The sequence below is a fragment of the Macaca thibetana genome, chromosome 11, assembly GCF_024542745.1.
Source record: "Macaca thibetana thibetana isolate TM-01 chromosome 11, ASM2454274v1, whole genome shotgun sequence".
Taxonomy (NCBI): Eukaryota; Metazoa; Chordata; class Mammalia; order Primates; family Cercopithecidae; genus Macaca; species Macaca thibetana.
The window spans coordinates 119,035,993-119,051,011 of NC_065588.1; the positions used below are offsets into that span (position 1 = coordinate 119,035,993).

General features: G+C 47.2%; 1 pseudogene; it reads left to right on the forward strand.

The window, feature by feature from the left end:
* Positions 1–1,235: 1,235 nt before the first annotated feature.
* On the forward strand, positions 1,236–1,354 carry LOC126931945 (uncharacterized; annotated as a pseudogene).
* The last annotated feature ends 13,665 nt before the right edge of the window (positions 1,355–15,019 follow it).

Below are 15,019 nucleotides of genomic sequence, written 5' to 3' on the forward strand. Positions count from 1 at the left end.
TGGCCTGCATTCAAGGGGGAAGGAAATTAGACTCTGTCTTTTGAAGAGAGGAGTTTCAAAGAAATTATTGATATATTTGAAACTACCACATTGGTCCTCATATCTAGGCTAAGTGATGTTTCGTGGTCTCCTGCCCAGCACATAGGAGACAAAGTCCCATGTGAATTTTCTTGCCAGGCCCCAACAGAAACCAAAGCTGCATTTACACTGTGGCACCCAACTCCGGAAGAACAAGCAGGCTAAAACCAGATGGGGAAGGAAGTCTTGTTTCAGGCGTTTTTTCCCTCCCATCTAAATTCCCCTTTTGTAATTTTTTTTTTTTTTTTTTTGAGACGGAGTCTCGCTCTGTCACCCAGGCTGGAGTGCAGTGGCACAATCTCGGCTCACTGCAAGCTCTGCCTCCCGGGTTCATACCATTCTCTCGCCTCAGCCTCCTGAGTAGCTGGAACTATAGGCGCCCACCACCACATCTGGCTAATTTTTGTATTTTTAGTAGAGACGGGGTTTCACCATGTTGGCCAGGATGGTCTTGATCTCTTGACCTCGTGATCCGCCTGCCTCAGCCTCCCAAAGTGCTGGGATTACAGGTTTGAGGCACCGCGCCCAACCCCACTTCTGTAATTTTTCTAGTCCTTTTGTGGCATTTCTTCATTTAAAAAAATAAATCATGACTCTAGAGATAGATCTACTGGTGTTTGCTGGGGGTGAGGAAAGGGATGAATGGGGAATGAATGATTGCCAGTGGGCACAGAGTTTCTTTTTGGGGTGATGAAAAAGTTCTGAAATTAGATAGTCATGGTGATTGTACAAGCTTGTGGATATACTAAAAATGAGTGAATAGTATACTTTAAAAGAGTGAATTTGGCCGGGCACAGTGGCTCACACTGGTAATCCCAGCACTTTGGGAGGCTGAGGTGGGAGGATTGCTTAAGCCTAGGAGTTTGAGACCAGTGGGCAACATAGCAAGACTGTGCCTCAACAAAATTACAAAAATTAGTCAGGCGTGGTGGCGTGTGCCTGTCATCCCAGCTACTCAGGAGGCTGTCTCAACAAAATTACAAAAATTAGTCAGGCATGGTGGCGTGTGTCTGTAATCCCAGTTACTCAGGAGGCTGAGGCAGGAGAATCACTGGAGCCCGGGAGGCAGAGGCTGCAATGAGCCGTGATTGCACCACTGCACTCCAGCCTGGGTGACAGAGCAAGACCCTGTTTCAAAAAAAGAGAAAAGTGAATTTATTGCTTCTGGGCCTCTTGGCTAAGATCAAGTGTAGTATTTGCTTTTAGTAGTTGTCTGCTGTGGTCTGAATCTGTCCCCTCTTCCTCCCAAATTTACCTTTTGAAATCCTAACCCTTTAAATGATAGGATTAGGAGGCAGGGCATTTGAGAGGTGATCGGGTCATCAGGGTGCAGCCCTTATGAATGGGATTCATGCCCTAATCCAAGAGGCCTCCAGAGAGCTCCCTTCTCCCTTGTGCTGTGTGAGAACATAGAGAGGAAATCTATGCACCAGGTGGCAGGTCCTCACCATCCTCCTCAGACGCTGAATCTGCTGCCGCCTTGATCTTGAACTTCCAGCTTCCACAACTGTGGGAATTGAACTATTGTTTATAAGCCACACAGTCCATGGTACTGTGTCATGGCAGTCCTGGCAGACTAAGACAGTGTCCTCGGCTGAATTGTGATTGAGAGCTCAATGGTATGGTCCTGGGGGAGCCGTGTGGTGTCTTGGTTTCTCAAAGAACCCCTCGGGTCGCTAGGACTCAGGTCCACATTTGAAGCCGTCTCCCGCCCAAGGACGCCTGGTCACCACGGCCAGCGTGCAGCCAGAAACCAGGGACCTCCCTGTGGCCACCAGAATTGGCGGATCCATCACTCGTGGGATTTCTCAGGCTTTGCTTTTGCAATTAGTTGGTTCTCCTCAATTGCATTCTGTTTCACTCCGCTGGTAATAGAGGACTGACCACAGGCAGTGGTGATGACAGGGGAAGTCTTGACTTAGCTCTTAGCGAGAGAAGCATGCAGGGTATTGGCAGAAGTTCGAATTGGTGAGCCCAGCCCTGTCCCTCTCAGACCCTCCAGGCATGTGTCTAAGAGAAAGTCTCCTGCATGTAAGAAAGTGTTCTACAGGCAAACATGACTTTTTCTTTTTTTTTTTTTAATCATTTTGAGACAGTCTCACTCTGTCACCCAGGCTGGAGTGCAGTGGTGCAATCTTGGCTCACTGCAACCTCTGCCCCCTGGGTTCAAGCAATCCTTTTTTTTTTTCTGAGACAGAGTCTTGCTCTGTCACCCAGGCTGGAGTGCAGTGGTGCGATCTCGGCTCACTGCAAGCTCCGCCTCCCAGGTTCACGCCATTCTCCTGCCTCAGTCTCCCAAGTAGCTGGGACTATAGGCACCTGCCACTAAGCCTGGCTAATTTTTTGTATTTTTAGTAGAGACGGGGTTTCACCGTGTTAGCCAGGATGGTCTGGATCTCCTGACCTCACCTTAGCCTCCCAAAGTGCTGGGATTACAGGCATGAGCCACCATGTCCGGCCTCAAACAATTCTTGTACTCAGCTTCCTGCGTAGCTGGGATTACAGGCACGCACCACCACTCCTGGCTAATTGTTGTATTTTTAGTAGAGACAGGGTTTCACCATGTTGGCCAGGCTGGTCTTGAAATCCTGACCTCAAGTGATCCACCTGCCTCAGCCTCCTGAAGTGCTGGGATTACAGGCATGAGCCACCACGCCCAGCCCCAATTTTGCTTAAGGAGGAATTTTATAGTAGATGAATTAATATCTCAATGGAAAAAATATCAGAAGCTCCAAGAGCTGAAACAGTGGTAGGCCTCTCTCACTCTCTCTGGGTTCTCAGAACCCACCCAAAGAGTGGTCAAGCCAGAATTTCAACCCAGAGACATCTGATTCCAAAGGCCACTTTTCTTCACCTCTGCCAGCCACAGAGTGAAGGTCATGTAGCCTGGGAGTGAAGGCCAGGCTGAGGGGTTTGAACTTTTTGTTGTTGTTGATAATTGAAGGGTTTTGAGACAGAAACGAAACATAATTCAGTTTTTGTTTTAGAAAGATGGAGCTGGGCATGGTAGCTCATGCCCGTAATCCCAGAACTTTGGGAGCCCAGGGCAGGGAGGATCACTTGAAGCCAGGAGCATGAGACCAGCCTGGCAATACCAGGAGACCCCATCTCTTAGAAAAAAATAAAAAAAGCAAAGAAAGATAATTCTTAGGAGCTTTATGTGAATATTCTTTGTTAGACATAATATAATATTGAGGAGAGTTTTTTCTCGGTTGGCTGTAATAATTTTTGCAGTTTTGTTTAAAAAATTTTTGCTACAGGCTGGGCACAGTGGCTCACACCTGTAATCCCAGCACTTTGGGAGGCCAAGGCGGGGGGGTCATTTGAGGTCAGGAGTTTGAAACCAGCCTGGCCAACATAATGAAAACCTGGATCTACTAAAAACAGAATAAAACAAAAACAAAAACAAACAAAAAAATTAGCCAGGTGTGGTGGTGCGCGCCTGTAATCCCAGCTACTCGGGAGGCTGAAGCAGGAGAATCACTTGAACCCAGCAGGCAGAGGTTACAGTGAGCCGGGATCATGCTGCTGCACTCCAGCCTGGGTGACAAAGGGAGACTCCGTCTAAAAAGAATTTTTTTTGGCCGGGCGCGGTGGCTCACGCCTGTAATCCCAGCACTTCGGGAGGCCAAGGTGAGCAGATCATGAGGTCAAGAGATCGAGACCATCCTGGCCAACATGATGAAACCCCGGGTATCTCTACTAAAAATACAAAAATTATGGCCGGGTGTGGTGGCTCACGCCTGTAATCCCAGCACTTTGGGAGGCCGAGGCAGGTGGATTACCTGAGGTCAGGAGTTCGAGACCAGCCTGACCAAAATGGAGAAACCCCATTTCTACTAAAAATACAAAATTAGCTGGGTATGGTGGCGCATACCTGTAATCCCAGCTACTCGAGAGGCTGAGGCAGGAGAATCGCTTGAACCTGGGAGGCGGAGGTTGCAGTGAGCTGAGAGATTGAGACTCTGTCTCAAAAAAAAAAAAAAAAAAAAAATATATATATATATATATACACACACACACACACACACATATACAGCTCACGAACGGCAGGGGAAAATAAAAAATAATTTTCTAAAAGATTAATCTTTTTTTTGCAGGGAGACAGGGTCTCACTCTGTCTCCCAGGCCGGAGTGCAGTGGTGCAATCATAGCTCACTGTGTCCTCAACCTCCTGAGCTCAAGCAATCCTCCCACCTCTGTCTCTCAAAGTGCTGAGATTATAGGCATGAGCCTGGCTGAAATCTCGACTGAAATATCAGTGTTCAGCCTCTATGGGAACCCTAGAGACCAGTGTGATTTTTTTTTTTTAATCTCCTTCACTTGTTAAATTTTTAAATTATTTCATTTCATTTCATTTCATTGAGACGGGGTCTCACTCTGTCACCCAGGCCAGAGTGCAATCATAGCTAACTGCAGCCTTGGCCTCCCTCCCCACCATCAGCTCAAGCGATCCTCCCATCTCAACCCCTCATGTAGTTGAGACCACAGATGTGCACCACCATGCCCACCTAATGTTGTTTTATTTTCAGAAGAGACAAGATCTCACTGTATTGCTCAGGCTGGTCTCAAATTCCTAAGCTCAAGGGATCCTCCTGCCTTGGCCTCCCAAAGTGCTGGGATTACGAGCATGAACCATCTCGCCTGGCCAAAAAGATGTGGTTTTTTTAATGGATTTTGTGATTTGTTTTCATCATTAAACAAAAGGTCGATGGAAAGAGAAGCAGCAGTTGGGCAATGTTTGCCTATGAAAAAAGTCAATCTGTCCATTAAGGACATTATTCTGCTTTTTCTGAAGTTGAATTTCTCTGCTGTGCAGCACAGCAGGCTTTCTGTAAAATTCTATTCAAATTTACAAGTGAGAAGTGGTTTTTAAATAAACACATAGGGTGTTCCAACTGAGCTCTGAAACCTCTGGCTGAGACATTTAAGAAAGATGGTCAGGGCCGGGCGCGCTGGCTCAAGCCTGTAATCCCAGCACTTTGGGAGGCGGAGACAGGCGGATCACGAGGTCAGGAGATCGAGACCATCCTGGCTAACACGGTGAAACCCCGTCTCTACTAAAAAATACAAAAAAAAAAAAAAAAAAAAAAAAACGAGCCGGGTGAGGTGGCGGGCGCCTGTAGTCCCAGCTACTCGGGAGGCTGAGGCAGGAGAATGGCGTAAACCCGGGAGGCAGAGCTTGCAGTGAGCTGAGATCCGGCCACTGCACTCCAGCCTGGGTGACAGAGCGAGACTCCGTCTCAAAAAAAAAAAAAGATGGTCAGACGCTGTAAGAGCCTGCCCAGGCCATAGCACAGTTCTACAGACCTAGGGGCTTAATCCACAGGAATGGACTTTCCCACAGTTCTGAAGCCTCCAAGTCTGCAATAAGTTGTTGGCAGCGTGGTTTCTTCTGAGGCCTCTCTCCTTGGCTTGTAGATGGCCGTCTTCTCCCTGAGTCCTCACTTGGTCATCCCTCTGGGTGTGTGTGTGTCCTGACCCTCTCTTCTCATAAGGACATCAGCCATTCTGGATGAGGGCCCACCCTAATGACCTCAATTTAACTCAGTTCCCCTTTAAAGTCCCTACCTCCAAATATAGTCACATTCTGAGATGCTGGGGTTCTTCTTCATCTCTGTAATTTTATCTTTTTAAGAATATTATGTAAGTAAAATTATATAGTATGTAACTTCTTGAAACTGGCCCTTTTTCCAGCCTGGGCAATATGGTGAAATCCCGTTTCTACAAAAATGCCATGATGGTGCCACTGCACTCCAGCCTGGGCAACAGAGTGAGACCTTGTCTCAAAAAAAACCCCCAAAAAACAAAAGCCTGTTTTTTTCCCCACTCAGCATAATATTTATTTATTTATTTATTTTTGAGACGAGATCTCACTCTGTTGCCCAGGCTAGAGTGCAATGGTGCAATCTCAGCTCACTGCAACCTCTGCCTCCCAGGTTCAAGTGATTCTCCTACCTCAGCCTCCCAAGTGGCTGGGATTGCAGGCACCTGCCACCCCACCCAGCTAATTTTTTTGGTATTTTTAGTAGAGACGGGGTTTCACTATGTTGGACAAGCTGGTCTCAAACTCCTGACCTCTGGTGATCTGCCTGCCTCGGCCTCCCAAAGTGCTGGGATTACAGGTGTGAGCCACCACACCTGGCATCCACTCAGCATAATTTAATGCTTTAAGATCCATCCAAGTATGGCCGGGCACGGTGCTGTAATCCCAGCACTTTGGGAGGCTTAGGCGGACAGATCACCCAAGGTCAGGAGTTCGCAACCAGCGTGGCCAACGTGGTAAAACCCCATCTCTACTAAAAATACAAAAAAATAGCCAGGCATAGTGATGGATGCCTGTAATCCCAGCTACTCAGGAGCCTGAGGCAGGAGAATCACTTGAGCCCAGGAGGCAGAGTTTGTAGTGAGCCAAGATTGCACCATTGCACTGTAGCCTGGACGACAAGAGCGAGACTCCGTCTCAAAAAAAAAAAAAAATCCATCCAAGTTGCTGCCTGTATCAATAATTTATTTCTTTTTTATTGCTAAGTAGGATCCCATGGTATGGACCTACTAGTTTGTTTAACTATTCACCCATTGAAGGACATTTGCAGAACCTTCTTTTAAAACTAAGCAACGCTGTGTACAGTGGCTCACTTACAAGTGACCTTCCCGCCTTTGTGGATCGCTTGAGCCCAGGAGTTCCAGACCAGCGTGGGCAACATGGCAAAACTCCTTCTCTACTAAAGATATATAAAATTAGCCAGGCTTGGTGGTGTGCACCTGTAGTCCCAGCTACTCAGGAGGCTGAGGTGGGAGGGTGGCCTGAGCCTGGGAAGTTCAGGCTGCAGTGAGCTGTGATCTTGCCACTGCACTCCAGCCTCGGTGACAGAGCGAGACTCTGTCTCAAAACAAACAAACAAACAAACAAAAAACAAAGTGAAAGTGTTACAGATACATCTGAAGCCTCCCTCCATTCCACTTTGCTCCCTGGTATTCCTCTGCAGAGGTAATTTCTATTTTGAAGTTAGTGAACATTCTTCTCACCCATGATTTGTGTGTGTTATTACATATCCATGTTTCCAAAAACAATGTGTGGCTTTGTTTCACATGTTTTAAGTATTTATAGATATGTTACCAGATTGTATATGTCTTCTGGCAACTTGCTTTTTGCTCTAGATGTTATGCTCAAGTTTTAGTCCTGTTGATACAAGTAACCGTGGTTCATTTTTCTTCACTGCTGTAGTGTATTCCATTGAGCGACTGTATCTATTCCCCTACTAGTGGACATTTAGGTTGTTTCTTGGTTTGTTTTTTTTTTTACTGTAAAAATGTTCTCTCTCTCTCGCTCTCGCTCTCTCTCTCTCTCTCTCTCTCTCTCTTTTTCTTCAGAGTTTTGCTCTTGTCGCCCAGGCTGGAGTGCAGTGACACATCTTGGCTCACTGCAACCTCCACCTCCTGGGTTCAAGTGAGTCTCCTGCCTCAGCCTCCCGAGCAGCTGGGATTACAGGCCCGCGCCACCTGCCTGGCTAATTTTTGTATTTTTAGTAGAGATGGGGTTTCACCATGTTGGCCAGGCTGTCTGGTCTTGAACTCCTGACCTCAGTGATCTACCCACCTCGGCCTCCCGGAGTGCTGGGATTACAGGCATGAGCCACTGCACCCAGCCACAATGACCATCTTTGACCTGCCTCCTTACGAAGTGGTACCTTCTTTAGAAAGGTAAGAACCTTGAACAAGGAAGAAAAGGGTCAACCTGCCGTGAGATCTGAGAAGGGAAACAGCATTTGCAGGGGCATCCACTAAGTTCTAGGCATCGTGCCAGGCAGCTTAAGTATATGATCACAGCCTCGGCTTGGGAGGGGCCTTAGGGCCTAATGAACAGCCTGTTACAGCCTAGAACATCCTGGGAAGTTCTGGAAATACTGACTCCAAGCAGGTCAAGGTATTTGCCCTACTTTTTCCAGTTCCAGTTGTGTATCTCTCACTTTGTATGTTCTCAGAACTTTAAAAGCAAAGACTCTGGAGTCAGACTGCCTGTATTTGTTCACCGGGTTCATCACGTACCGGTTGTATGAATTTGGACAAGTTACTCAAACTTTCTGGGCTTCAATTCCCTTATCTGTGAAGTCAGAAATAGCACCTAGCCCATAATGTTATTGAAATGATTAAATGAGATCATCTATGTAAAACACTTAGCTGCGTCTAACACGCCTGTAGTCCCAGTGCAAATCTTAGCTATACTAATCGATGATGGCTGGGTGCAGTGGCTCACACCTGTAATCCCAGCACTTTGAGTGGCCGAGGCAGGAGGATTGCTTGAGCCCAGGAGTTCAAGACCAGCCTGGGCAACACAGTGAGATCCCATCTTGGAAAAAAAAATACAATAACAACAACAAAAAAATCAATGAAATGAAATTAAACATTAAAAATATATACAATAATAATTGATGGTGATCAAATGATGATCATGTTGAATACAGCCTCTCTCCAACTGTGTTTACATCTTTGCATTCATGTTGCTTTACCAAAATCTAAACCAGGCAATATCATTTTCCTACTCCAGCATCATATATCTTTTTGCTTAACTTTAATTATTATTATTTTTCTTTGAGATGGCTCTTGTTGCCCAGGCTGGAGTGCAGTGGCACGATCTCGGCTCACCACAACCTCCGCCTCCTGGGCTCAAGCAATTCTACCTCTTCAGCCTCCTGAGTAGCTGGGATTACAGGCATGTGCCACCACACCTGGCTATTTTGTATTTTTTTAGTAGAGACGGGGTTTCACCATGTTGGTCAGGCTGGTCTTGCACTCCTGACCTTAAGTGATCCACTCGCCTCGGCCTCCCAAAGTGCTGGGATTACAGGCGTGAGCCACTGTGCACAGCCTATGACGTATTTTGTTAGCATGCCGAAAAGAAATCAACTGTTTTTCAACCTGAGGACGTCAGTTGGTCAGTTCACTTTCTCTTCTTTCTGGAGTTGCATTGAGAACATCCTGTACTGTTCCTAGCACCTGCTGATAGATGGAAATCCTGGTCTGGGTGCGGCCAGAGCTCCGGGTGTATCAATATTTGTTAAGAGCTCAGAAGCGCTTGGCTTTCGTGGGACAGGGCCGTGGGATTGTGGGCTATAGGTCAGGCCTGATGTTTGAAATGCCACACACAAACTCCTTCTCACTGAAGACACAGAGGGTGGCCAAATGTTAAATTTGAGCCCAAAGAGAATCCAGCACTGGTTGCAAAATACCCCTGTCTCTTTTGTCACAGAAGACAAGAAACAGTGAACAGAACCTCACGGCCAGGTACGAGCTTCAACCAAGCCTCCCAAGGAGTATTTCTTTGCCCTGAGCTTATTAAGCAATATATAAGTAACAGAAGGCTGGGCATGGTGGCTCACGCCTGTAAATCCCAGCATTTTGGGAGGCCAAGGTGATCAGATCACGAGGTCAAGAGATCGAGACCATCCTGGCCAACATGGTGAAACCCCATCTATACTAAAAATACAAAAATTAGCTGGGTATGGTGGTACACGCCTGTAGTCCCAGCTACTCAGTAGACTGAGGCAGGAGAATCGTTTGAACCCGGGAGGTGGAAGGTGCAGTGAGCAGAGATCGTGCCACTGCACTCCAGTCTGGTGGCAGAGAAAGACTCCATCTCAAAAAAAAAAAAAGTAACAGAGACTTTAATTCTCCAGGAAGGCCTTCCAAAGGGTTCCAGAACACACATTTGGAGGTCCACAGATGGATGGGCCTGGCACAGAGAGAACCCCAAAATTTCCTGAAAGTTGATTGATTACCTCTCTGTTCTTTGGAGACCACAGTTTTGTAGCATGGCAGGTTATTTATTTATTTATTTATTTATTTATTTATTTATTTATTTTTAATTTTTGAGACAGGGTCTGACTCTGTCACTCAGGCTAAAGTGCAGAGGCTTGATCACAGCTCATTGAAACCTCAACCTCCCAGGCTCAAGCCGTCCTCCCACCTCAGCCTCCCAAACAGCTGGAACCACAGGTGCCTGCCACCACACTTGGCTAATTTTTTTTTTTTTTTTTTTTTTTTGGTAGAGGAGGGGTCTTGTTCTGTTGCCCAGGTTACTCTCAAACTCCAGGCCAGACTCAGTGACTCATACCTGTAATCTCAGAACTTTGGGTGGCCAAGGCAGTCAGATCTGTTGAGCCCAGGAGTTCAAGACCAGCCTGGGCAGCAAAGCAGAATCCTGTTTCTACAAAAAATACAAAAATTAGCCTGGTGCAGTGGTGTGCACCCGTAGTCCTGGCTACTTGGGACGCTGCAGTGAGAGGATCGCTTGAGCCTGGGAGGCGGAGGTTGCAGTGAGCTGAGATCATGCCACGGCACTCCAGCCTGGGTGTCAGAGTAAAACTGCATCTCAAGAAGGAAAAAAAAGGTGCCGAACTCCTGGCCTCGAGTGATCCTCCTGCCTCAGCCTCCCAAAGTGCTGGGATTACACATGTGAGCCACCAGTAATTTTGGAAGCAAGAGAATTGAGATAGGCTCCACCGAAAGCCCAGACGTGCTCATGAAATTGAGGGTGATCTAAAACATTATTCAAGGAGCACCTGATAGACAGCATGCCTTCACACCAACAGCAGCTGAAAAAATGCCCTTGGCGTGGCCACCGAGACTAAGATGGCCTTGAGACTCTGCCTTCTTAGCAATGCCCAGGCCAAGGAGCTGAGCTGGCCGTGCCCTGCACCTTCTGGGGCCTCCTATGGTTCTGTGGACCCACTCCTGCACCCCCCTGCCATCATGGTTCACCAGGCCCCACCCCACAGCCACCCAGTGCCCCTGCAAGAAGATAGGGACATTCACACCTGCCCAGCCACCCCAGGACCCCCTGGGCCCAAGCTTGGAGTGGCTGCAGAAACTGTGAACCCCTCCATTGTTAGGGAGGAGGTCCCTTTACCTGTGGCTCCCAGTAATAGTGTGAAAACAAACGACAAATAAAATTTCCTTTATGACCGGGCACAGTGGCTCATGCCTGTAATCCCTTTATGGCCAGGCACAGTGGCTCATGCCTATAATTCCTTTTATGGCCGGGCACAGTGGCTCATGCCTGTAATCACTTTGGGAGGCCGAGGTGGGCAGATCGCCTGAGGTCAGGAGTTCGAGACCAGCCTGGCCAACATGGCAAAACCCCGTCTCTACTAAAAATACAAAAATTAGCCAGGTGTGGTGGTGGGCGCCTGTAATCCCAGCTACTCAGGAGGCTGAAGCAGGAGAATTACTTGAACCCGGGAGGCAGAGGTTGCAGTGAGCCAAGATCATGCCACCGGCCTCCCACCTGGGTGACAGACCAAGACTCCATCTCAAAAAAACACAAAAAACAAAACAAAAAAATCCTTTAGGCAGCTGCAGTGCAACTATTGCCTTTATGACCCTTTTAATGAAGAGTGATATGGATCAACGGGTTCTCTCAGGTGAGAATCTGGGAGGCACAGGCGTTCAGAGCTTGAGTCTCATTCATGGTTAGGAGCTGGGGGAGGGGCTGGACGCTAGTCCTTAAGCCCAAGCCTGGCTTAATCCTCTCTTTCCATAAGAACTGCTGCCCTCTCTCCAGTTCCTTCCTCTTTCTACTTGTAATTTTTTGCTCAAGCTCATCTGAAGTATGTTTCAGGTACTCGCATCCCTCAGGACCTTGAGTTAAGCAACCGTAGTAAGACATCATGTCACTATAATGAGGGAAAAAAGTGGAATTTCCTTCTCAGGAAGTTTGCCAGTAACATGAATAGTCCCAGCCTCAATCATCAAAGAATTTCATCAGAATTTCAGTTCCAGTTTGAAGAAATTGCCAATTTGAACCAAAAGATGGGTGTGCAGATGGCAACCCGTAGCCCTTGGTTGGTAAATGGTCAATTTCTAGTCAATGGTGGCTCCACCAAACACCACCCCTGTCCAGGACTTCTCAGATGACCAATTCCTCACCTCAATCTCTGATTACAGAAGCAAAGTGGGGAAAGAAAGGGGTTAGGTGGTTGACAGACCATCTGCAAAGACAACTGCTATAGTTAGCAGCAAGGCCAGTGGATCAATAGATTGTAATAAGAAAGTGTTTTGAAAATGAAACCAAATGTCATCTGAAGGATTTGCGATGTGTCTGTGCCTGAATATGGGGTACCATTTAGATCCTCCTATAACAACCCAGTAGTTTCTCCTTGCCCACTACCTAGAGCTGATTTATGAAGACAAGGGAATTGCAATAGAGAAAATTTAATTCACGCAGAGCTAGCTGTATGGGAGACTGACATTTTATTATGACTCAAATCAGTCTCCTCAAAAACTCAAGGACTGGAAGGGAGGATTTGAGACAAGGTTTCTGTCTCCCCGGCTAGACTGCAGTGGCGTGTTCACAGCTCACTGCAACCTTGACTTCCTGGGCTCAAGTGATCCTCCCACTTCAGCCTCCTGAGTAGCTGGGACTACAGGTACACACCACTGTGCCTAGTTAATTTTTGCATTTTTGTAGAGACAGCATTTTGCCAGTTTCCAGGCTGGTCTGAAACTCCTGGACTCAAGCAATCTGCCTGTCTTGGCCTCCCACAGTGCTGGAATTATAGACATGAGCCACTGTGCCCAGCTGGATCTGTTTTTTGTTTTTTTGTTTTTTGGGTTTTTTTTTTTTTTGAGATAGAGCCTTGCTGTGTCGCCCAAGCTGGAGAGCAGTGGCATGATCTCAGCTCATTGCAACCTCTGCCTCCCGGGTTCAAGTGATTCTCCTACCTTAGCCTCCCAAGTAGTTTGGACTACAGGCTTATGCCACCACACCTGGCTAATTTTTGTGTTTATGTAGAGATGGAGTTTCGCCATGTTGGCCAGGCTGGTCTCGAACTTCTGACCTCAGGTGATCCACCCGCCTTGGCCTCCCAAAGTGCTGGGATTACAGGCATGGACCACTGCGCCCGGCCTGGATCTGGGTTTTTAAGGATAACTTGGCCGATAGGGGTTCAGAAAGTGGGGAGTGCTGATTGGTCAGGTTGGAGATGAAATCACAGGGAGTCAAAGATGTCCTCTTGTCCTGAGTCAGTTCCTGGGTGAGGGCCACAAGACCAGATGAGCCAGTTTATCGATCTGGGTGGTGCCAGCTGAGCCATCGAGCACAGGGTCTGCAAAATATCTCAGTCACTGATCTTACATCTGACAATAGTGACGTTATCCTCAGGAGCAGTTTGAGGAGGTTCAGAATCTTGCAGCCAGAGGCTGCATTGACTCTTAAACCATAATTTCTAATCTTCTGTCCAATGTGTTAGTCCTGCTAAGGCAGTCTAGCTCCATGGCAGGAAGGGAGTTTGTTTTGGGAAAGGGCTGTTATCGTCTTTTGTTTCAAAGGTAAACAAGTTCCTCCCAAAGTGACTTCGGCCTATGCCCTGTAATGAACAAGGACAGCTTGGAGTTTAGAAGCAAGATGGAATCAGTTAGGTCAGATCTCTTTCACCATCAAAATTTTCTGTTATAATTTTTGCAAAGGTGGTTTCAATCCCTCACTTTGGGTTTTGTAACAACCTTATTCCTTATTTTATTTTATTTTTTAAATTTTTTTTTTTGAGACGGAGTCTCGCTCTGCTGCCAGGCTGGAGTGCAGTGGTACGATCTCGGCTCACCACAACCTCCGACTCCCTGGTTCAAGCGTTTCTCCTGCCTCAGCCTCCTGAGTAGCTGGGATTACAGGCATGCGCCACCACGCCCAACTAATTTTTGTATTTTTAGTAGAGACAGGTTTTCACCATGTTGGCCAGGATGGTCTTGATCTCCTGACCTTGTGATCCGCCTGCCTTGACCTCCTGAAGTGCTGGGATTACAGGCATAAGCCACTGCGCCCGGCCTGTAACAACCTTATTCTTGAAACCAAGCTGTGAGATGGAAAAAGGGCGAAGACTGCTTTAGCTTCTTTCTGCTGGCAGGGGTGTAGTTAGGGCAGGTGTTGACCCCAAGGTAAGAAGAGTGGAATTGCTTTGCAGCTGTCTGCCTGGACTCATGGTGCCTGGTTGGGGTTTTGAGGCTTGCAGGAGTAAGGTGTTAGTATTCTTGCCTAGAGTTTTAATGTAGTGTTTAAATGAGCAGGGAACTGTAAGATATATAATGAGTCCTAGGGTAAGGAGTGAAAGTCCTAGTTTCAGAAGCCTTTGTAGAGGCCGGGCGTGGTGGTTCATGCCTGTAATCCCAGCACTTTGGGAGGCCAAGGCAGGAGGATTGCTTGAGCCCAGAAGTTCAAGACTAGCCTAGGCAATAAAGTGAGACTTTGTCTATGAAAAAAAAGAGAGAGATAAAAAAAAGAAGAAGCCTGCCGGGCGCGGTGGCTCACGCCTGTAATCCCAGCACTTTGGGAGGCCGAGGCGGGCGGATCACAAGGTCAGGAGATCGAGACCATCCTGGCTAACACAGTGAAACCCCGTCTCTACTAAAAATACAAAAAATTAGCCGGGCGCGGTGGCGGGCACCTGTAGTCCCAGCTACTCAAGAGGCTGAGGCAGGAGAATGGCGTGAACCCGGGGGGCGAAGCTTGCAGTGAGCCGAGATCGCGCCACTGCACTCCAGCCTGGGCGACAGAGCGAGACTCTGTCTCAAAAAAAAAAAAAAAAAAAAAAAAGAAGAAGCCTTTGTAGAATTGATCTTAAGCTCTAAGGGATCCAGGTGAATAGCTCCAAGAACCAGTCAGACATGGGGTGACTGGCAGAGAGATTTGGGTCAGAGGTTGTTGGACAAACATATTGGGATAGACAAGAATGAGTGAATTTTATTTTATTTTACTTTATTTTATTTGGTACTGCCCCTTGTGGATCAGGGCTAACTCATAGGCAATGCCTCTATAGTCAGTCAGGAAAGAGTACATTTAAACACACTGTCCCATATATTTTTAATCAGTTTCCTAGTGCTGGGACTAAATCAGTTGTTAAACAGCCGTTTCCCATAGCAGGAGGTGGCATTGCACGTGGGCTAGGCC